The sequence below is a fragment of the Protopterus annectens genome, chromosome 1.part2 (assembly GCF_019279795.1).
Source record: "Protopterus annectens isolate FY-2018-M chromosome 1.part2, PAN1.0, whole genome shotgun sequence".
Lineage (NCBI taxonomy): Eukaryota > Metazoa > Chordata > Ceratodontiformes > Protopteridae > Protopterus > Protopterus annectens.
Window position 1 is genome coordinate 823,583,010 of NC_056727.1, and position 22,747 is coordinate 823,605,756.

A 22,747-nucleotide genomic window follows, 5' to 3' on the forward strand; every position below is an offset into this window, starting at 1 on the left:
AAATGCCTTGGCCTGGACAGGTTCCACAGGATGATAGTGCTGCCAACATGCATGCCCTCAATAACCTCTTTGAGGACATCTATCAGATGTAACAGACATGATGTAGCATTAACAATTCACACAGATCTGTTGCACACAGCGAAGTTATTACTAGTGTCCATTTAGGAAAGATCCATGACGACATGTTGGTCTACTTCACAGTTGAAGAGAGTCAGGATGTGTCTATGCATGCAAGTATCAGGTGCTCTGTCCCCTAACTCAGATGGATGCATGTTGATGTACACCCTTCTACAGGAACAAAGCCCATGAGGAAGATGTGTTGAAGTGTGTATTCAACCATATCAGGAAGGTGCATGTGCTGAGTTACATCATAGGTGATTTCACAGATTTCTCAAACGTTGTGGCTAGCACTTAAGGTACAAAAGAATCCCTTTAGGCTATTAAATGTCAGATAACAAAGAAGGGATAACACCTACCCCTCTTGTAGCAGACAGACACACAGCACAATGTTTAGAAACATACAGTTAGGAAACAGAAAAAATGAAAATACAATACTTTTAAAACTGGAAGTTTGTACTTAACAGACAACTAAAATACACTGCTGCAAGTTTAACTAAATTTCAACTTCTAATGCAGATGATTGAAGCCAAGCAAGTCTCTCAGGAGTTGAGCATAAAATGATTTCTCAAACTTTGTGGCTAGACGTAAGGTACAGAAGAATCCCTCTAGGCTATTAAATGTCAGATAACAAAGAAGTGATAACACCTACCCCTCTTATAGCAGACAGACACACAGCACAATGTTCAGAAACACACAATTAGGAAACAGAAAAAATGAAAATACAATACTTTTAAAACTGCAAATTTTGTACTTAACAGAAGAATAAAATATACTACTGTAAGTTTTACTTAACTTCAGCTTCTAATGCAGCTGTTTGTAGCCAAGCAAGTCTCTCAGGAGTTGAGCATAAAATAATTTCTCAAACTTTGTGGCTAGCACTTAATGTACACAGGAATACCTCTAGGCTATTAAATATCAGATAACAAAGAAGTGATAACACCACCCCCTCTTAGACAGACACACAGCACACTGTTCAGAAACACACAATTAGGAAACAGAAGAAATGAAAATACAGTACTTTTAAAACTACAAGTTTGTACTTAACAGAAGACTAAAATACACTACTGCAAGTTTTACTTAACTTCAGCTTCTAATGCAGATGTTTGTCGCCAAGCAAGGAGTTGAGCATAAAATGATTCTCAAACTTTGTGGCTAGCACTTAAGGTACAGAGGAATCCCTCTAGGCTATTAAATATCAGGTAACAAAGAAGTGATAACACCACCTCCTCTTATAGCAGACAGACACACAGCACACTGTTCAGAAACACACAATTAGGAAACAGAAACAATGACAATACAGTACGATTAAAACTGCAAGTTTGTACTTAACAGAAGACTAAAATACACTACTGCAAGCTTTACTTAACTTCAACGTCTAATGCTGATGTTTGTAGCCAAGCAACTCTAAGGAGTTGAGCATAAACTGATTTTGCAAACTTTGCGGCTGGCACTTAAGGAACAGAGGAATCCCTATAGGCTATTAAATATCAGATAACAAAGAAGTGATAACACCACCCCCTCTTATAGTTGACAGAAACAGCACACTGTTCAGAAACACACAATTAGGAAACAGAAAAAATGAAAATACAGTACTTTTAATACTGCAAGTTGGTACTAATCAGAAGACTAAAATACATGACTGCAAGTTTTACTTAACTTCAGCTTCTAATGCAGATGTTTGTAGCCAAGCAAGTCTCTCAGGAGTTGAGCATAAAATGATTTCTTAAACTTTGTGGCTAGCACTTAATGTACAGAGAAATCCCTCTAGGCTATTAAATATCAGATAACAAAGAAGTGATAACACCACCCCCTCTTATAGCAGACAGACACACAGCACACTGTTTAGAAACACACAATTAGGAAACAGAAAAAATGAAAATGCAGTACTTTTAAAACTACAAGTTTGTACTTAACAGAAGACTAAAATAACCTACTCCAAGTTTTACTTAACTTCAGCTTTTAATGCAGATGTTTGTAGCCTAGCAGTCTCTCATCAGTTGAGCAAAAAATGTTTCCTCAAACTTTGTGGCTAGCACTTAAGGTACAGAGGAATCCCTCTAGGATATTAAATATCAAATAACAAAGAAGTGATAACACCACCCCCTCTTACAGCAGAAAGTCACACAGCACACTGTTCAAAAACACACAATTAGGAAACAGAAAAAATGAAAATACAGTGCTTTTAAAACTGCAAGTTTGTACTTAACAGAAGACTAAAATACACTGCTGCAAGTTTAACTTAACTTCAGCTTCTAATGCAGATGTTTGTAGCCAAGCAAGTCTCTCAGGAATTGAGCATAAAATGATTTCTCAAACTTTGTGGCTAGCACTTAAGGTACAGAAGAATCCCTCTAGGCTATTAAATGTCAGATAACAAAGAAGTGATAACACCTACCCCTCTTATAGCAGACAGACACACAGCACAATGTTCAGAAACACACAATTAGGAAACAGAAAAAATGAAAATACAATACTTTTAAAACTGCAAGTTTGTACTTAACAGAAGACTAAAATATACTACTGCAAGTTTTACTTAACTTCAGCTTCTAATGCAGATGTTTGTAGCCAAGCAAGTCTCTCAGGAGTTGAGCATAAAATGATTTCTCAAACTTTGTGGCTAGCACTTAAGGTATAGAGGAATCCCTCTAGGCTATTAAATATCAGATAAAGAAGTGATAACACTACCCCCTCTTATAGCAGACAGACACACAGCACACTGTTCAGAAACAAACAATTAGGAAACAGAAACAATGAAAATACAGTACTTTAAAAACTGCAAGTTTGTACTAAACAAAAGACTAAAATACAGGACTGCAAGTTTTACTTAACTTCAGCTTCTAATGCAGCTGTTTGTAGCCAAGCAAGTCTCTCAGGAGTTGAGCATAAAATAATTTCTCAAACTTTGTGGCTAGCACTTAATGTACACAGGAATTCCTCTAGGCTATTAAATATCAGATAACAAAGAAGTGATAACACCACCCCTCTTATAGCAGACACACAGCACACTGTTCAGAAACACACAATTAGGAAACAGAAGAAATGAAAATACAGTACTTTTAAAACTACAAGTTTGTACTTAACAGAAAAAATGAAAATACAGTACTTTTAAAACTGCAAGTTTGTACTTAACAGAAGACTAAAATACACTACTGCAAGTTATTTAACTTCATCTTCTAATGTAGATGTTTGTAGCCAAGCAAGTCTCTCAGGAGTTGAGCATAAAATGATTTCTTAAACTTTGTGGCTAGCCCTTAATGTACAGAGAAATCCCTCTAGGCTATTAAATATCAGATAACAAAGAAGTGATAACACCACCCCCTCTTATAGCAGACAGACACACAGCACACTGTTTAGAAACACACAATTAGGAAACAGAAAAAATGAAAATGCAGTACTTTTAAAACTACAAGTTTGTACTTAACAGAAGACTAAAATACACTACTGCAAGTTTTACTTAACTTCAGCTTCTAATGCAGATGTTTGTAGCCTAGCAGTCTCTCATCAGTTGAGCAAAAAATGTTTCCTCAAACTTTGTGGCTAGCACTTAAGGTACAGAGGAATCCCTCTAGGATATTAAATATCAGATAACAAAGAAGTGATAACACCACCCCCTCTTACAGCAGAAAGTCACACAGCACACTGTTCAAAAACACACAATTAGGAAACAGAAAAAATGAAAATACAGTGCTTTTAAAACTGCAAGTTTGTACTTAACAGAAGACTAAAATACATTGCTGCAAGTTTAACTTAACTTCAGCTTCTAATGCAGATGTTTGTAGCCAAGCAAGTCTCTCAGGAATAGAGCATAAAATGATTTCTAAAACTTTGTGGTTAGCACTTAATGTATAGAAGAAATCCTCTAGGCTATTAAATACAAGTGAGAAATAAGTGATAACACCATCCCCCTTATAACAGACAGACACACAGTACACTGTTCAGAAACACACAATTAGGAAACAGAAACAATGAAAAAACAGTGGTTTTAAAACTGCAAGTTTGTACTTAACAAAAGACTAAAATACACTACTGCAAGTTTTACTTAACTTCAGCTTCTAATGCAGATGTTTGTAGCCAAGCAAGTCTCTCAGGAGTTGAGCATAAAATGATTAGTCAAACTTTGTGGCTAGCACTTAATATAGACAGCAATCCCTCTAGGCTATTAAAAATCATATAACAAATAAGTGATAACACCATCCCTCTTATAGCAGACAGAGAAACAGCACACTGTTCAGAAACACACAATTAGGAAACAGAAGAAATGAAAATAGAATACTTTTAAAACTGCAAGTTTGTACTTAACAGAAGACTAAAATACACTACTGCAAGTTTTACTTAACTTCAGCTTCTAATGCAGATGTTTGTAGCCAAGCAAGTCTCTCAGGAGTTGAGCATAAAATGATTTCTCAAACTTTGTGGCTAGCACTTAAGGTACAGATGAATCCCTCTAGGCTATTAAATATCAGATAACAAAATAGTGATAACACCACCCTCCCCTATAGACAGACAGAACACACATACACCAAACAGAAAGCACAATTAGGAAACAGAAAAATGTACTTAACAAAAGTCTAAAATGCACTACTGCAAGTTTTACTTAACTTCAGCTTCTAATGCAGATGTTTGTATCCAAGCAAGCCTCTCAGGAGTTGAGCATAAAATGATTTCTCAAACTTTGTGGCTAGCACTTAAGGTACAGAGGAATCCCTCTAGGCCTTTAAATATCAGATAACAAAGAAGTGATAACACAACCCTCTCTTATAGCAGACAGGCACACAGCACACTATTCAGAAATACACAATTAGGAAACAGAAAAAATGAAAATACAGTACTTTTAAAACTGCAAGTTTGTACTTAACAGAAGACTAAAATACACTACTGCAAGTTTTACTTAACTTTAACTTCTTATTCAGATGTTTGTAGCCAAGCAACTCTAAGGAGTTGAGGATAAAATGATTTCACAAACTTTGTGGCTGGCACTTAAAGTACAGAGGAATCCCTCTAGGCTATTAAATATCAGATGACAAAGAAGTGATAACACCACCCCCTCTTTTAGCAGACAGACAGCATACTGTTCAGAAACACACAATTAGGAAACAGAAAAAATGTAAATACAGTACTTTTAAAAATGCAAGTTTGTTCTTAACAGAAGATTAAAATACACTGCTGCAAGTTTAACTTAACTTCAGCTTCTAATGCAGATGTTTTAGCCAAGCAAGTCTCTTAGGAATTGAGCATAAAATGATTTCTCAAACTTTGTGGCTAGCACGTAAGGTACAGAAGAATCCCTCTAGGCTATTAAATGTCAGATAACAAAGAAGTGATAATACCACTCCCTCTTATAGCAGACAGACACTCAGCACACTGTTCAGAAACACACAATTAGGAAACTGAAAAAAAATGAAAATACAGTACTTTTAAAACCGCAAGTTGGTACTAAACAGAAGACTAAAATACACAACTGCAAGTTTTATTTAACTTCAGCTTCTAATGCAGAAGTTTGTAGCCAAGCAAGTCTCCCAGGAGTTGAGCATAAAATGATTTCTTAAACTTTGTGGCTAGCACTTAACGTACAGAGAAATTCCTCTAGGCTATTAAATATCAGATAACAAAGAAGTGATAACACCACCCCCTCTTTTAGCAGACAGACACACATTACACTGTTCAGAAACACACAATTAGGAAACAGTAAAAATGAAAATACTGTACTTTTAAAACCAGAAGTTTGTACTTAACAGAAGACTAAAATACACTACTGCAAGTTTTACTTAACTTCAACTTGTAATACAGAAGTTTGTGGCCAATCAACTCTAAGGAGTTGAGCATAAAATTATTTCTCAAACGTTGTGGCTGGCACTTAAGGTACAGAGGATTCCCTCTAGGCTATTAAATATCAGATAACAAACAAGTGATAACACCACCCCCTCTTATAGCAGACAGACACACAGCACCTTGTTCAGAAACACACAATTAGGAAACAGAAAAAATGAAAATACAATACTTTTAAAAATACAAGTTAGTACTTAACAGAAGACTAAAATACACTACTGCAAGATTTACCTAACTTCAGCTTCTAATGCAGATGTTTGTAACCAAGAAAGTCTATCAGGAGTTGAGCATAAAATGATTTCTCAATGTTTGTGGCTAGCACTTAAGGTACAGAATAATCCTTCTAGGCTATTAAATAGCAGATAACAAAGGAGTGATAACACCACCCCCTCTTATAGCAGACACACAGCACATAGTTCAGAAACACACATTTAGGAAACAGAAAAAATGAAAATACAATACATTTAAAACTGCAAGTTTGTACTTAACAGAAGACTAAAATACATTACTGCAAGTTTTACTTAACTTCAGCTTCTAATGCACATATTTGTAGCCAAGCAAGTCTCTCAAGAGTTGAGCATAAAATGATTTCTCAAACTTTGTGGCTAGCACTTAAGGTTCAGAGGAATACCTCTAGGCCATTAAATATGAGATAACAAAAAAGTGATAACACATCCCCCTCTTAGAGCAGACAGACACACAGCACAATGTTGAGAAACACAGAATTAGGAAACAGAAAAAAATGAAAATACAGTACTTTTAAAACTGCAAGTTTGTACTTAACAGAAGACTAAAATATACTACTGCAAGTTTTACTTAAGTTCAGATTCTAATACAAATGTTTGTAGCCAAGCAAATCTTTCAGGAGTTGAGCATAAAATAATTTCTCAAACTTTGTGGCTAGCTCTTAAGGTACATAGGAATCTCTCTAGGCTATTACATATCAGATAAAGAAGTGATAACACTACCCCCTCTTATAGCAGACAGACACACAGCACACTGTTCAGAAACAAACAATTAGTAAAAAGAAAACATGAAAATGCAGTACTTTTAAAACTGCAAGTTTGTACTTAACAGAAGATTAAAATACACGACTGCAAGTTTTACTTAACTTCAGCTTCTAATGCAGATATTTGCAGCCAAGCACGTCTCTCAGGAGTTTAACATAACATGATGTCTCAAACTTTGTGGCTAGCACTTAAGGTACAGAGGAATCCCTCTAGGCTATTAATTATCAGATAATAAAGAAGTGATAACACCACCCCCTCTTATAGCAGACAGACACACAGCACACTGTTCAGAATCACACAGTTAGGACACAGAAAAAAATGAAAATACAGTACTTTTAAAACTGCAAGTTTACACGTAACAGAAGACTAAATTACACTACTGCAAGTTTTACTTAACTTCATCTTCTTATGCAGATGTCTGTTGCCAAGCAAGTCTCTCAGGAGTTGAGCATAAAATGATTTCTCAAACTTTGTGGTTAGCACTTAATGTACAGAGGAATCCCTCTAGGCTATTAAATATCAGATAACAAAGAAGTGATAACACCACCCCTCTTATAGCAGACAGACACATAGCACAATGTTCAGAAACACACAATTAGGAAACAGAAAAAATGAAAATACAGCACTTTTAAAACTGCATGTTTGTACTTAACAGAAGACTAAAATATACTACTGCAAGTTTTACTTAACTTCAGCTTCTAATGCAGATGTTTGTAGCCAAGCAAGTCTCTCAGGAGTTGAGCATAAAATGATTTCTCAAACATTGTGGCTAGCACTTAAGGTACCAAGGAATCCCTATGGCCTATTAAATGTCAGATCCCAAAGAAGTGATAGCACCACCCCCTCTTATAGCAGACAGACACACAGCTCACTGTTCAGAAACACACAATTAGGAAACAGAAAAAATGAAAATACAGTCCTTTTAAAACTGCAAGTTTGTACTTAACAGAAGACTAAAATACACTACTGCAAGTTTTACTTATTATTCAGATGTTTGTCGCCAAGAAAGTCTCTCAGGAGTTGAGCATAAAATGATTTCTCATTTTGTGGCTAGCAGTTAAGGTACAGAGGAATCCCTCTATGCTATTAAATATCAGATAGCAAAGAAGTGATAACACCCCCCCTCATAGTAGACAGACACACAGCACACTGTTCAGAAACACACAATTAGGAAACAGAAAAATTGAAAAGTCTCTCAGGAGTTGAGCATAATATTCCACCACCAGTTTTCCTTATGGACCTTATTTCCATACTTGGCTTGGCTGCATATGTTTCCTGTAGACCTTATACATGCTATTTTAGGCACTGCCATTCTTCTTCAAATCCACCTACTTCCTCTTCTTCTAGAGATGCTGGAGCCTTGATTAATTCCTTTAACTGTTGTGCTTTCTCTCCTGCCAACTTCTAGGTCTTTAGCTTGGTCTCTGTTGACCTTAGAGCCTTCTCTGACCACTGCTTGCAGCTAATAGTGGCAACCAGTGATTTATGCTGTGGGCCGACTGTTTCAATAGCGATGACTTTGCAATCACTGATTCTACTCCAAAGTGCTTTCCTTACTAAGGGGAGGTCTACCTGAGTTGCATTTTGGCCACTTTTCTATGTGATCTTGTGACTGTCTCTATTTCTGAACCATGTGTTGGCTATCATCAAGCCATTTTCCAGATAGATGTCTAGAGCGGCCTCACCTTCTTTATTCCTGTTGCCCCACCTATGTGGACCCAGGCAGTCCTCATATCCTGTTGTGTCTGTCCCGATATGTGTATTAAGGTCAGTCATTATCAACACCAATTCCTGTTCTCCCTCTTTATCTAGTAGACCCTGCAGCTGCTGTCTGAATATACTATTTTCTTCACCATGCTGTTGGCATAGGCTAAGATTATGAATACTACCGTATCCTTACAATGAAGTCTTATTGCCATGAGTCTGTCACTAATTCTGATGACATCCCTCACTGTCTTGTGAAGCCTCTCCCTCAACACATTTCCCACACCATTTTTAGTCTGTCCTCCTCCTGAGTAGTGGAATCTGGATCCCAAGCCAAGTGGCCTTGCTGCACTGAACTTCCACCATGTCTCTGAGATGCATGGGATGTCCGGCCTCCTCCTTACCATCATTTCATCCACTTCTCGGCTCCATGCTGTCAGTGAATCTACATTGAATGTGGCAATTCTTTTTTCATGTTTGGCAGGATGATTGGGTTTACGTCCAGGTCAGCAGTGCTATCCAAAGTAACCCCAGCTAAGCAACTGTACACTGGCCAACCAGTAGCTTATTGACCCAGTTGCAGCCACATACTGGCCAACAGGGGCACACACCCCCCTCCCACTGTTAGCATGAGTCTCTGGCATAGGTTGGAGTAGACTGGGTCCTCAACCCACTAACCACCAACAAATGACAATGCCCACCTTGGCAACATTAGTCAACATGACCTGATCCCTAGAACCACATTTTTACACCATTGAGTGGCTAGCCCTCCCAAGCCACACAATAAGTGATCTGCATTCTCTTATCTTGAGGATACTGCACACCACAGTAGATACCCAAAGTGGTTGGTCTATACAACTCTTTTCCCTATAGGATACCATCTAGAGTCTGTCTTGCTGCCCACAGCTCCCACAGCTCCAGTCATTGGTGTGCTTGAGATGGAATTATACAGCATGTTTTAGGAGCTGGAAGAAACTCCACAAAGACACAGGGTGAACATGCAAACTCCAAATGGTTATTAATCAGAGGTCGGGACTGAACCTTGTACCTTGTGCATGAGAGGTGAAAACTAATCATTATGCCAACTGGTCTTAGGGGATGTGTTGTCAATGTGATAGTCACCAGGGGTGAATGACTTCCTGAAGGATAGTATTATGCATTTCTTGCATTTAGTTTTAGTTCATGGTTCTGATAAGAGTTATTTGTTCGTGGCAGCCCTCCCTGGATAACATTTGTGTCAGTGTGGGATTCCATGACTGCTTCATGATTTGCAGTCATCTGCAAATTACTCAGCCCCATTTCTAACTTCCTGGCTCATGTCTGTGAGCCAGCTAACTGTCCACTGGGTGATATAAGGGTTTGTACTAACCTCTTGAGTTTGTCAACAATGCTTGAGTGATATACTGTTTGAAATGCCTTGGCTGGGTCAGGGTAGGCAGTGTGAACTATTCTGCCCTCATCCATTGCTTTGGTGACCTTTTCAAAAAAGTCCAGCAGGTTCAGTAGGCATGACCTGTCCTTGACAAAACCAAATTCAGTTGGTTACAGTGTCTTGAGGTTTCCTATGTTATTATTGATCATTTCCATGGCAATTCTTTCCATGACTTTGCATATGAGACTAGTGAGACTTATGGGTCTGTAGTTTCCAGGGTCTGTAGATGGCCCACTTTTGTGCAGAGGGATGATTGTTTCAGTTCTCCATTCACAAGGCATGAAGCCTGTTTGGAGACCACATTTAAATATCAATTCCAGAAGGTAATGCTTCACATTATTTAGAAGGCATCATGGGATATTGGCTGGCCCCATTGATGCAGTTTTCTTGGCCTTAGAGAGAGCATTGAGGACCTGTTCCCTAGCAATAGTGGGATGGTATTTCCCGAGGGGAGGCTGAAGGGGAGAGAAGGGTAATATTACAGCTGAATTTGTCTAGCAATAGGTTTGCTATATCTTCTGGCTCAGTCTAGGTGGCCCCATTAATAATGAGCTCCTCATACAGTTGTGTATTGGCTTTGAAGTTGCGAATATAGCTAAGGAATGCCTTGTGGTTGTCCTTGGACATAGAGGCCAAATTTATCACAAATTTGCCTTTGGTAGACTATTTGTCCTCTGCTTGGTTTGTTTAGTTTGATGAGAGTGCTTTTATCCTGCTGGGTGCTATGCCTCCTGATTTTTGCCATGATTTTCTTCCTTCTGTTATACAGCCTATTGATGATATGATTCCACCAGGATGGCTTGTTTTTTAAGTTAGTGTTGTACTTCTTCCTGGTGGGTATAGATGCCTCTATGCAGCTATTAACATGCTTGCATAGGCTTTTTCTGAACAGTTCCACACAGGCAGCAGTGTTCTCAGGGGTTATCACTTAATAGTAGGAAGTTAGCCTAAGAGTAGTTCCTGAACATTCTAGAGTTGGCTGTGGTCCAGGTTTTATTTTTACTTCAAAGGAGACCATTTTGAAGTCTGAATAGAGAAGACATTATACTAGAGGGGTATGCATCACTCTCCCATATTAGTGAGGACTAGATCCGATATGTTTGTCCTCCTGGTTAGCATAGTGACCATCTGGTCCAAGAAGTTTGTGTTTACAAAATCCAGGAATCTCTGTGTCTGCACTTTTGGTGTCATATATGATTCCCAGTTAATAGTGAGGTAATTAAAGTCACCCATAAATATGGTATTGGGTTGGATTGTGAATGTTTCCAGTAAGCTTAAATACATGTTATGGGTTTCCCGAGTCAAAGACGGGGACCTATAGCGTGCAAGGAAGTGGTATGAGATTTGGCTATGGTGATATGAATGTGGAGATACTAAAGTGCATTACCCTGTTTGACAAGCCTTGAGGTATATTTATTTTTGATGTAAATTGAGACACTTCCACCTTTAGTCCCTGCCTGTTTAGTAGCTTATCTAAATGTGTGGAAGGCATTATATCCTTGCACTGTTGGTGTGCTCTTTGTGGTTTTAAAGCATGTCTCAGTGACTGCACTGATGTTAACATTCTCTAGGGTGAGGAGAGCATGTAGGAAGTTCAGTTTCTTGTTCAGATTCCTAACATTAAACAGTAAAACCTTTAGATTTTCTTGGTTTTGATTTGCTATGTCAGAAGCACTTTCAGTTTGGCATTGCCTAAAAAGGCACTATGGAGGAGGAGAATGTTTTAGCTAATATTTGAAAGCCTAGAGGGGAGAGATGATGGGTTATACATATTTACCCAACAAAAAGTATGCAGCACAGCAGACACTGAGTAGAATTGTGGAAGCACACAGATGTCATTTGCCAAGGCAATCGGCACATAGGTCAGGGAAAAATCTAACCTATGTCTGCCCATAAGATGTTCCCTTCTGTGGACAGCTATTACCTTAAATATTGGCATGCAATAGTGAAATTCTGTTAGGAAACTTTCCAGTGGAGAGTGGGGATCCTGTCAGGGTGATATGGGATTCAAGTGGCTGGTATAAAAGGGAATGAATGTTTGACAGTCTGAGTAGGAAGCAGATGATTGCTATCAGGCAATGAGGTGAAAAATGACGAAGGAAAAAAATGAAGAAAAAGACCTGCATCTGCAAGAGACTTCCATAACTGTTACAACTTGGGGATGTACTAAGACATTCCTTCAAAGCTGTAAAACCTATAAGTGGCAGACTGCTACTTACAGGGTTTGATATAGGTGGGTGGGTTTTTACATACGAGGGTGGGTTTGGCATAATAGATAAAGTCTTTGCCTCACAAACACAAGGTACAAGGTTTGATTCTATCCTTGGATTATTGGCTAGGCTCAAAGGGGGCCTTCATGCCAGTTAGCCTCATATTCATATATGATCCTATGAAGAAAGTATATGGGAAGATTAAGTGAAATTAGTAAAGCAATAATAATCCAGCAAGAAAGAGGGACTCCAAAATATTTTGGAGTCCCTCTGTCTTGCTAGATTAATTTTTTTGGTTTTCTTTACTGGGACATTTTTACCAGAATGGGTTGGTATTTGTGTTTGTTCTGCTTAAAGCAATAATAATAATGACCAAACACATGTATGTAAAATAATACCTAGTATTTGTATTCATTCCACTACAGTTCACTATATACCAAATATATAAGGCTACCATTTAAATAACTATATAAATTATAGCTAATGATTTTTTTGTGGTCACACTGTGCCAAAAAAAAAAATACACCTTTGTTAGTGCTTTAGGATGTCAGGCAATATTTCGAGAGGTATGTACATTTCATTACAAGACATTCGACTATAATGATAAAGATATATGGTATTACAAATGACTCCAGGAGTGCAAGGGTGGTGTTAAAATGAGTATGAAGTTTGCCAAATCAAAGTTGTCAGGCTGATTTTTGCAGAAATACTGGATGATGTTTCTATATGAGAATTGCATTTTGTGGGAATTAAGACATTATTTAACTTTGTAATGGAAAACATGCTACATTAGTGAAACAAGAAGTAAGCCTATTGATTATTAGTACAGTCTAACATTTGTTGGGTTACCTGACTACACAAAACAATAGAAAGTGGACCAGGTAGGGAAATGCTTGAAATTCTTTTGTTATCCTGATATTAAATATGAGAATGAATAAACATTGTGATACATCATTATACAAAAACAACATCTGCTGCTGTTAGTGCTAATACAATAAAAATGTACCTATGTACAACACCTCAAATCACCAGGAAGACATTATTGCCAACATCTGTTACACTGAAAGTAAAGACATATGGCAGGAGACAGTCCGTCTCTTTGCATCTGTGTGTGCATAAGCATATAACCAGTTGTAATTCTAGGACACTGATCAAGCGCAGTTTGTTTAGCTCAGGCTTATTTCAGTACCTCTCAACTATATGAATATATACCTGACAATTTATAGTGTGCGTTACTACAAGCTATGGGAAATCCCATTGCTAAATCATTTTTACAGCTGTTGTTGTTAATGCTAGTACATTATACATGCATACCATATAAGGCTGCTATGTTTTCACTGCTGCTGTGCATTAATGATGCTTATATTCTGTAGCTTGTTGCCTTCTTTTATACATGCAGCAGGTGTTTACATTTTGAAGTATGCTAGTGATGCTTATATTCTATTTCCCCAGGATTCAATAAACTCTGTGAAGGCTTTGTGCAAAGCCTACATGGAGTTTACATGTGTGTGAGCTGATGAGTGGTGAGCAGCAGCGCTCATTGCATATTCATGCCACGTACCTTGTTTAAAAGTAAATAATTGAGGTTTTGTAGCCAGCAACAGTGCTGCCAGCAAGAAAACCATGTAAGCAAATATGGATAGCACTCCTATTTAAATCAGAAAACTGACAGTCTGTGATTTTGCATGGAATACCACAGTGATCACCAGGGTTTCACAGACAGCTCTCAATCTCCTAGTGCAAGACATCTGGACAAAGGCCAACATAATGGACGGACAATGACCCAGAAATAGGGACATAACTGGCTTATTTGCCTATAGAAATGTGCAATGTGCTAGAATAACCAGAGATTTGTGTTAAGATACATGTTCTGAAGGATTTGAAGTATGATACTAATATCTATGTAATATTGAGTCACATCAGTTCTGAGATCATGTGAAAAATGTATATATAAGCTATCCCAACTGCTAAAGGAGACTCACAAAACAAAGCAGCAAATCCAGAAATAAGTATAAGTGAGTCAAACCACCACGGTCCAGCCAAATAAATGTCCAAAAGATATGTAAAACAGCAAACAGTTTATTGGAAAAAGGTTACCGCTTTCGCGGGGGTTACTGCTTCATCAGACCAAATACAAAATGAAAATAAAAATCACATTTTTAAAAAAGTACTCAGCCAATCAGTAAGAAACAATTAAAATTGACCCAATTAAAAAACAAAAATCATCTTACATCATCTTCTGCCTAATAAGGCAGGTTTAAGGGAAGTGCCACTGTTAAGGCCTGGAGGTTCATAAGCTCTCATAGAGATATTCCACTTTAGTTCACAGCCTCTAGTGAACCTGAATTACTTAAATGTTGGCAACAACTAAATCTTGATTTATGTTTTAACTACTTACAACTTTTAATAGAATATTACACTCCCATTGAAATGTCTCTTCGTATTGACATTGAACGCCAACTAGATACCATGAAAACTAAGTATCCATCTGGTGAATACTTATTAAAACTAGACAACCTGTATGCTGAGGTATTGGCCTATGAATATAGGCTTAAACAACAGAAACACAAGAAGCTACTCAGGGACCGCTCATATTTCACTAAAGGTCATATTTTTGTTTGGCCAAGGAGTGAATCTAATCGTTCTAATGTTCAACCTGGAGCACAGCAAATTTGTGATGTGAATTCATACTCCTTAGGTAAATTTAGTGCAAATACAACTAATGCACTGTCAATCAACAAGCGTACTTTAAATGTACCTAAGCTGGATTCTTTGACTGTATCCAGCAATAATCTAACTAATATTGCTTTGACCGAAGGAAATACCTCTAGTATGCTTATTCTGGACCTACCGAATCACTCTATCAGCAACGAGCGTTCTGAAGACACGTCCCTGCCGTCGGGAGTTACGCCTCCAACTGCTGACATCGAACTTATATCTCTTGACCCTCTGAATGCTACGCAAGTCGTTTCGACTAAAGCTGGAGCTCCTTCAGTGAACAGTCCTTACACAGATGATTTTTTAAGGCTAGGAGCCCATAGTAAAGTAAAGGAAATGCCTAGGCTTAAAGATAATGGCAATATTTCCTTGCCTAGCCCTTTTATGGCTCTACCATTACCCACCAGGCTGGATCCACTGAATCAACGAGGCCGGTCTCTATCAAGAGATACTCAGAAAAGGAAAGCCTCCAAAGAAGGACGGTCACCAGTGAGACAGAATGGTATGAAACCTTTTCTGAACAAGACTTAGTGTATAATTTATCGAATTATGCCCTAACAGCAGCACAGATATCTGTACTTAACAAAGGTTTAGGCTTTGTACCAGGCAACAAATCCGATGTAGCTGATGTCATTTTAGATATCAAACTATTTGCATGTAAAGTTATGCTTGAAATTCTGTTTGGGGGAAATGGCATGTTAATACAGAAACAGAGTCCTTATAAACCAAGTGTTTACTGCCCACCTCTTGCAACGTCTATTTAGTCCTTTGTCAAATTATGTGATAATAATAAATAAATAAATAAATAAAAATAAAAAAAGTTGACTGATGTGCATGGCATATAGGTTCATAGGTTCATAGGCTGATACTAGGCTATCTGCACTAGGGCATTTATAAGCCTAGCCAGAGTGTGTTTGGCTTTTGCCACCCTTTTAGATTAGTTGACTGTGCCTCTGTATAGTAGGTCACAGAAGATAGCCTTTTAAGGTTAGTTTATTGTGCCTCTGTCTAGTAGGGACACAGAAGAGATCCCAGGGGTAAACCTACGATCTCCCATCTAGTCATCAAGATTTCTCTTGAAGAGGGTCATTGAGGGGCTCTGCCTAACATGGATTGGGATTTTGTTCCAGAGTGAGGGGAGCCTCTGGGATATGAATCTGTCCCTCCAGCATGGCCTATTTATTTCTGTGCTGAGGTTTACGTCCCTGGAGCATGTAGCTCTAAGGGATTTGGATTTCCTGAGGTGGAGCATGTCCATTAATTCTGGTTTGGACATGGATTTATACGTCAGGCACAGATCGCCTCTGAGTAGGCGGTAAGCAACTGAGTAGAGCTGGAGTTTCTTTAGCCTAACTGTGTAGGGCATCTGTTTGAGTCCCTTGATCCTCTTGGTGAGGTACTTTTGGGGTCTTTCCAGTTGCTGCAGGTGTCAGGTAAGGTACATCCCAAATGGGGCATTGTATTCAATTATGGGCCTGATGAGTGATGAGTAGAGGGGCACAATGACCTCTCTTGATCTAGATGTGAACCCTTTCGTGATAAGGTGGGCTATATAGAAGGTCTTTCTAACCACTGTGGCAACATGATTGTCAAAGGAGAGATTGCTATCTACTTGGGTCCCCAAATCCCTAATTACTTATTTCGTACTTAATGGATTACCACCTATGTGGTAATTTGTGGGCACTTTGTTTTTCCCAAAGGGGATGACTATGCACTTTTTGGCATTTAGCTTTAGGCCATGGCTCTAGCACCAGTTATCCGTCTCTGTGAGACCCTTTTGGAGGATGCTTGTGTCAGTCAGCGAGTCGATTATGGCACCCAGTTTGCAGTCATCTGCGAACTTGGTCAGCCATAGTCCTCCCTTGTTAGCCTGTACCTCAGAGAAATATATACCGAACAAGAGAGGTCCCAGGACTGAGCCTTGTGGGATGCCACTTGTAACTGGTTTAGAGTCTGACATGGTACCTGCAATTCTGACCATGTGGGTTCTATCCGTGAGCCAGTTTGCAACCCATCTTGTGACATAGGGGTTGATATTTAAGCTGGTGAGCTTATTTATGATGCCCGAGTGGGGTATTGTGCCAAAGGCCTTTGTGAGGTCCAGGTAGGCTGTGTGGACTACCTTCCCTTCATCTATGGCCTTGGTGACTGTTTCAAAGAAGTTGACCAGGTTCAAGAGGCAAGATCTGCCCTTAACAAAGCTGAATTGGGTAGGATCCAGTGTTTGGAGGCTCCCAATGTCTTTGTTTATGAGTTCCATGATGATACACTCCATAGCTTTGCAGACCAGGCTAGTCAGGCTTATAGGGCGATAGTTTCCGGAGTCTGTTGTGGCACCACCTTTGTGGAGTGGGACCACTGTTGCTGTACATATATATATATATATATATATATATATATATATATATATATATATATATACATATATATATATATATATATATATATATATATATATATATACATATATATATATATATATATATATATATATATATATATATATATATATATATATATATATATATATATATATATATATATATATATATATATATATATATATATATATACATATATATATATATATATATATATATATATATATATATATATATCACACCATCATGAATGTTATCCATGCCATTAATGTTGTCAAACACCTATGTATCTACTGTGTGCAACACCAGAACAGGTAGCACACATGCATTTGGTGTAACAACTTGATGGGGGGGTTCACATTATCAGACAGTAATGTTTATGCTACAAAAAGAATACCTAGGTATCACCAATAAGCTGTGTGACAAAGGTGGTACACTTCAGTTATACATCACTGGAATATGTGTAGGGAGGTACATGAACAAGGGTGCACTGTACTCAGTTATTGGTGTGATGAAGGCTGGGAACTATGGGGATATTATGGCCACTGATGTGAATGTCCTTCACATACTCAGTACTTTGTTACATACAAAGGAGTAGTCAGAACCAGTGGCGGCTAGTGACTTCAAATCAAAGGGGGGCTGCAGGAGACAGCTGAATGGATGGGGTCAATGGGAATGGGTGTGGCCAACTAGAAAGGGTAGGGGCTATGCTCAAAAACCACAAAAACTGTAACTTTAATTAAATACTCTGCCCTGGGTGCCAAACCATCATTATGAGAGTCCAATCAAGACAAAATGAAGTATAGAAGAAAAAACATATTTCAATCCATTGGCTGCATGACAGCTTACTTAATATCTAGATGGAAACAAAAAGGTTGTGAGGCATGAAAAAATAAATTACTTTTTAAATACATTACTGGAATGCTAGTCAAAATCAAGTATAAAAAAAACAAGCAGCACTCAACTCAAACCACTTCTCCTTGTACTCCAGTTCTAATTATAATTTATATTCAGATTTATTAAAGTACCAAGTAACATGCTGAAAGTAGCAATCTCTGTGATATCCCCATATGTAAAAATGTTTCTTATCCAAAAAAGACCTGCTGCCTGACAACAACTATCGACTTGTTTCATGGGGAAAACATGATCAAAGTAAAAAATGAAAAGCAAACAGGAAACAAGCTCAACATACATTGCTTAAAGGATTACTGCATAGGATATGGACCACACATGATAGATTGGCATTCTATTTAGTTTGCAGGTAAAGCCTGTAATAAGCTCTTAAAATAATGTAATCCTGTCCTTTATTACAAATACTGTCATATGCATTTCAGTACCCAAGGCTTATATGTTATCTAGTTATGTAAGTATTCTTTGCATGGCAACAACAGAAAGGCTTTCAATGTTGGCAATTCTTTAACAGTATGCTTATTAAAACTTACTTGCATCTTACAATCTCAGACAAGCTTACCAGATGGTCATTAAAGCACTGCTACTTAAACACAGAGCAACAGGCACTTTCTGAATAATAATAAGCATAAATCAACAGTATAAAAATATGACAGAAACCAGAACATGCTGCAAAATCAAGGACAGATGAAAAGCCATTTTAGTACTTGTGTCTACCTTGGATGGGGGGATATTCTGCACATTTACACTGCATAACTGCTCCTTGCCATGCTTGGACACATCCAGAGTCACTACATGGGGGAGTGGGGTGCAACAAGTATGTCATAATTTGAAATGTCTCTGGCTGATGGCCCTGACACATTTATCATACCTCTCAACCTCAGAGCAAGAAATCTGGACAAAGCCATACATAGAAGTGGGACAAAGGCCCAAAAATAAGGACAGATATTAAATATTGCTCTTATAAACTTAGAAAGATAATAGAATGGTAGGTCTTGCATTAGTATGAATTTTCTGAAGGGTATGAAATCTGAAACTGAAATGTTTGTCATTATTTTCTAACTTCAGTCTTTAATGATTTGCCACTAATTTGCCAAAAAAATCCACAATTTTAAGAAAAATGGACCAAAAATGTGATTCAAAAATATAAAATAGCCACACAATACAGCTAAGAACCTATCAAAGAAGGGACACTTTTTAATATTAGTACTGCTAACTTGAGCAGCTGACAAAATAAAATAATCTACATGCATTTCTGAAATAAAAGTAATCTATAACTGATTATTACAGTTATTTATTAATTGTAAACCCTCCATGTTTTCTTCCAAAGCTACCATTTTGCGGAGGGATTATTAGGGGAAGAGCAACATTTTGAGCCAAAACTGGGGACAGTTGAGAGGTTTGGATATGCCTAATTCTATAAAGCAATGTATTTGCATGTACCTCTCAACCTGTTAATGCAGGAAATCTGGACAAGACCAAATATATGGGGGGAACATATAAACAGTACTAAAAATTGCTCTTGTATAAACTGAGACAGTTGATCAAATAACAGGTCTTGCTTTAGCATGCATTTTTCTGAAGGTTATGAAGTCTGAAACTCAGTGTATGTCATTATTTAGTGACTTCATTCCTAAATGATTTGACAGAAAACCACAAATTTTATGAGGAACAAACGAAAAATAAGAAGCAAAAATCTATTCATTCTGGAAAAATCTGGACAGTTGAGAGGTATAGTTCAGCCGGGGCTGTCTTTGAGTTTGCTGCCCTTCCTCCCTCACAAAATCATGGTCGAATGGAGCTTCCCCCTCTACAGCCATTCCAATGAACCATTACTTGGCTATTTCACCCCATTTACCATAAACACTAATGTGCATACTGCTTTACTTCTGCGATTATTTGGACTTCATTTAAAAGTTTTATTTTGCATTTTACAGCGCAAACACTAATAGATATCATATCTGCTAAACAAAGCAATACAGTCTCACAATGAAAACAGACTTAGCATTAAAACTTCTCTGCCCTTGAAAACTCACAATCACTGAAACAGCATTGAAACCCACATTCAAAGAAAATACATTTGCCAGTGGCAGATTAACTTTAGGTTTGGGCTGTTTTCAAATCACAGGCCCCTTTCACACGAAACATACACATGCTCTTTCGTACACCTTCCTGATTGTATTAAATTATATTCCTTGAACAATACAGTACAGTTTTAGAGGGTGTTTTAAATTTGTTTTGAAATTTTTCCAGTAAACAATAAAACAAAATGCATGCACCAGTAATGACAAAACTGCCCAATTCAGAACATTTCCATCATAAATGTCTACTCAAAATTCTACAGTCCACCAGTATCAGTACATATGCACAATCTCTGAAGAAGTAAAAGTCATCTAAATAATTCCACATTAAAGAGATCGGTAACTAATGAAAAGGTTGCTGCTAGCAAACAACTTTGTATTTCATTGTTTCATCTACAAATAAAGTGCCTGTCACCCTTGAGGAATAAATTGCCTATCTTACACTAAAAATGATAAGCTAGCAATATTGCAATAGGGAATAGATGGCAAACTGATAACAGGTTCATAGTTACTAGGTATCTTTGCCAAAAAGGAGTGCAGCATCCACCCCTTTTGCAACACAGTACAGTATCAGCAATGCATCTATCTACTGTGGGAGTAGAACCCACAGCTTTCTGCATCAAAAGCAAGTATACTACCTGTTGTGCTACTAACAATGCAAGCAGACTCAGCATAAGCAGCACTAAACTTTTGCTCCCCTGCAGCTCTCAGCTCTTTGTAAATCTACTCACTCAGTTGTATCTCTGAACTTTGCAGCACAAAGAAATCTGGAAAAAGCCAAAGTTTATTGTGGGGGGGGACAAAAGCCCAAAAACCAGGGACACATTTTAAACATTGCTTGTATAATGTTGGAAAGTTGCTAGAATAAAATGCTGTGTTACCACCATACATTTCACTGCCAAGCCTTAAATCCAGGACCCTGTGCAAAACAGTCAGAGCAACATACCACTATGCCAAATCAGCTGTTTTGTGAAAGAGGAAGACAGAAACTTAAATGGCTACCATTTAGTGAATTCAGTTCTCACCATAGCACAGCTGTCAACCTCTTAGCACAAAACACCTGAACAAAGCCAATAATGGGTGAATACAGCCCCCAAACATTCAGTGAATTCAATTCTCACCATAGCTCTCAACCTCTTAGCAAAAAACACCCGGACAAAGCCAGTAATGGGGGAATATAGCCCCCAAACATATTCAGTGAATTCAGTTCTTACCATAGCTCTCAACCTTAGCACAAAACTTGGATGAAGCCAATAATGGGAGAATACAGTCCCAAAAATAGGGACAAATTTCAAATATCCATCTTATACACTTAGAAAAGTGCTAGAATAAAAGCTTTTGTGTTACCATGCACTTTCTGAAGAATATGAAGTCTGATATTCAAATGCGTGTAATTTTTAACATTTGTTAACTAGGAAAGTCTGACTTGGAGCAAAAGCTAATTTTTAGCAGCGGCCCAGGGAGAAACACTCCAGACAGACACATCTTTGCAAGATGGGAGGACACTAGAGGAAACAAAAACAGGGAGGGCATACAGACTCCACACAGAAGGTAAGGCACCCCAGCCAAGAATCAAACCAGAGAACATGTAGCTGTCAGGCAACAATGCTACCACTGCACCAATGCACTACTGGTTTTGTAAGGACACAAAAATACAGAAACCACAGATTTTATGAGGAACAGAACATGTATGAGGGATAAATCTGCAACATTTTTACAAATGGTGGTGGGTAGGGAATTCAGTCTCTTGCCACCTGGGGCCAAGGTACAGGGTTCAAGCCTTATTCTCTACCCACCACCATGTAGCACCTGGGGCATTACACACACACACACACACACACACACACACACACACACACACACACACACACACACACACACACTACCTGGGACAGGTCTGAAATCCTTTCACAGCTTCGTCCGTTGGAGCATTAAATCCTTCCACTTGTTCATTGGAGCACTACAAGCCTGCAAGATGTCCTTCCCCAATGACACTCCCAGCCTGCCGACATTGCAGTCTGAGTCTGATCCCTTTCCAGTGACAGTCTATGCAGTTACAACTGCATAGACTTCTGGGATCTCTGCACTTGAATGCTTCTTAATCTGGACTGCTGCTGAGACAGTCTGTGCATGCTCCAGACTGTCTCAGCAGCAGTCTGGATATTGGAAATGCTGCTAGTGCACATGCGCGAAGGTCCGCTATTTGTGATCGTTTTTTTTTCTTTTCTTTCTTTGTATTTTCTTTTCTTTTCTTTCTTTTTTTACAGCTGGAGGGGCTGCAGTCCGGCAGTCAAATAGCACGGGCCACCCCTGGTCAGAACTGTAACCACATGCTGGTGGATGCTCCACTTACCAT

At 38.2% G+C, this 22,747-nt stretch overlaps 1 protein-coding gene across 1 annotated transcript in view; it reads right to left on the minus strand.

Moving 5' to 3' along the window:
• RYR2 (ryanodine receptor 2) overlaps positions 1-22,747 on the minus strand; it is a 6,224,161-nt gene that overhangs the window by 4,162,944 nt on the left and 2,038,470 nt on the right. The window lies entirely within an intron of this gene.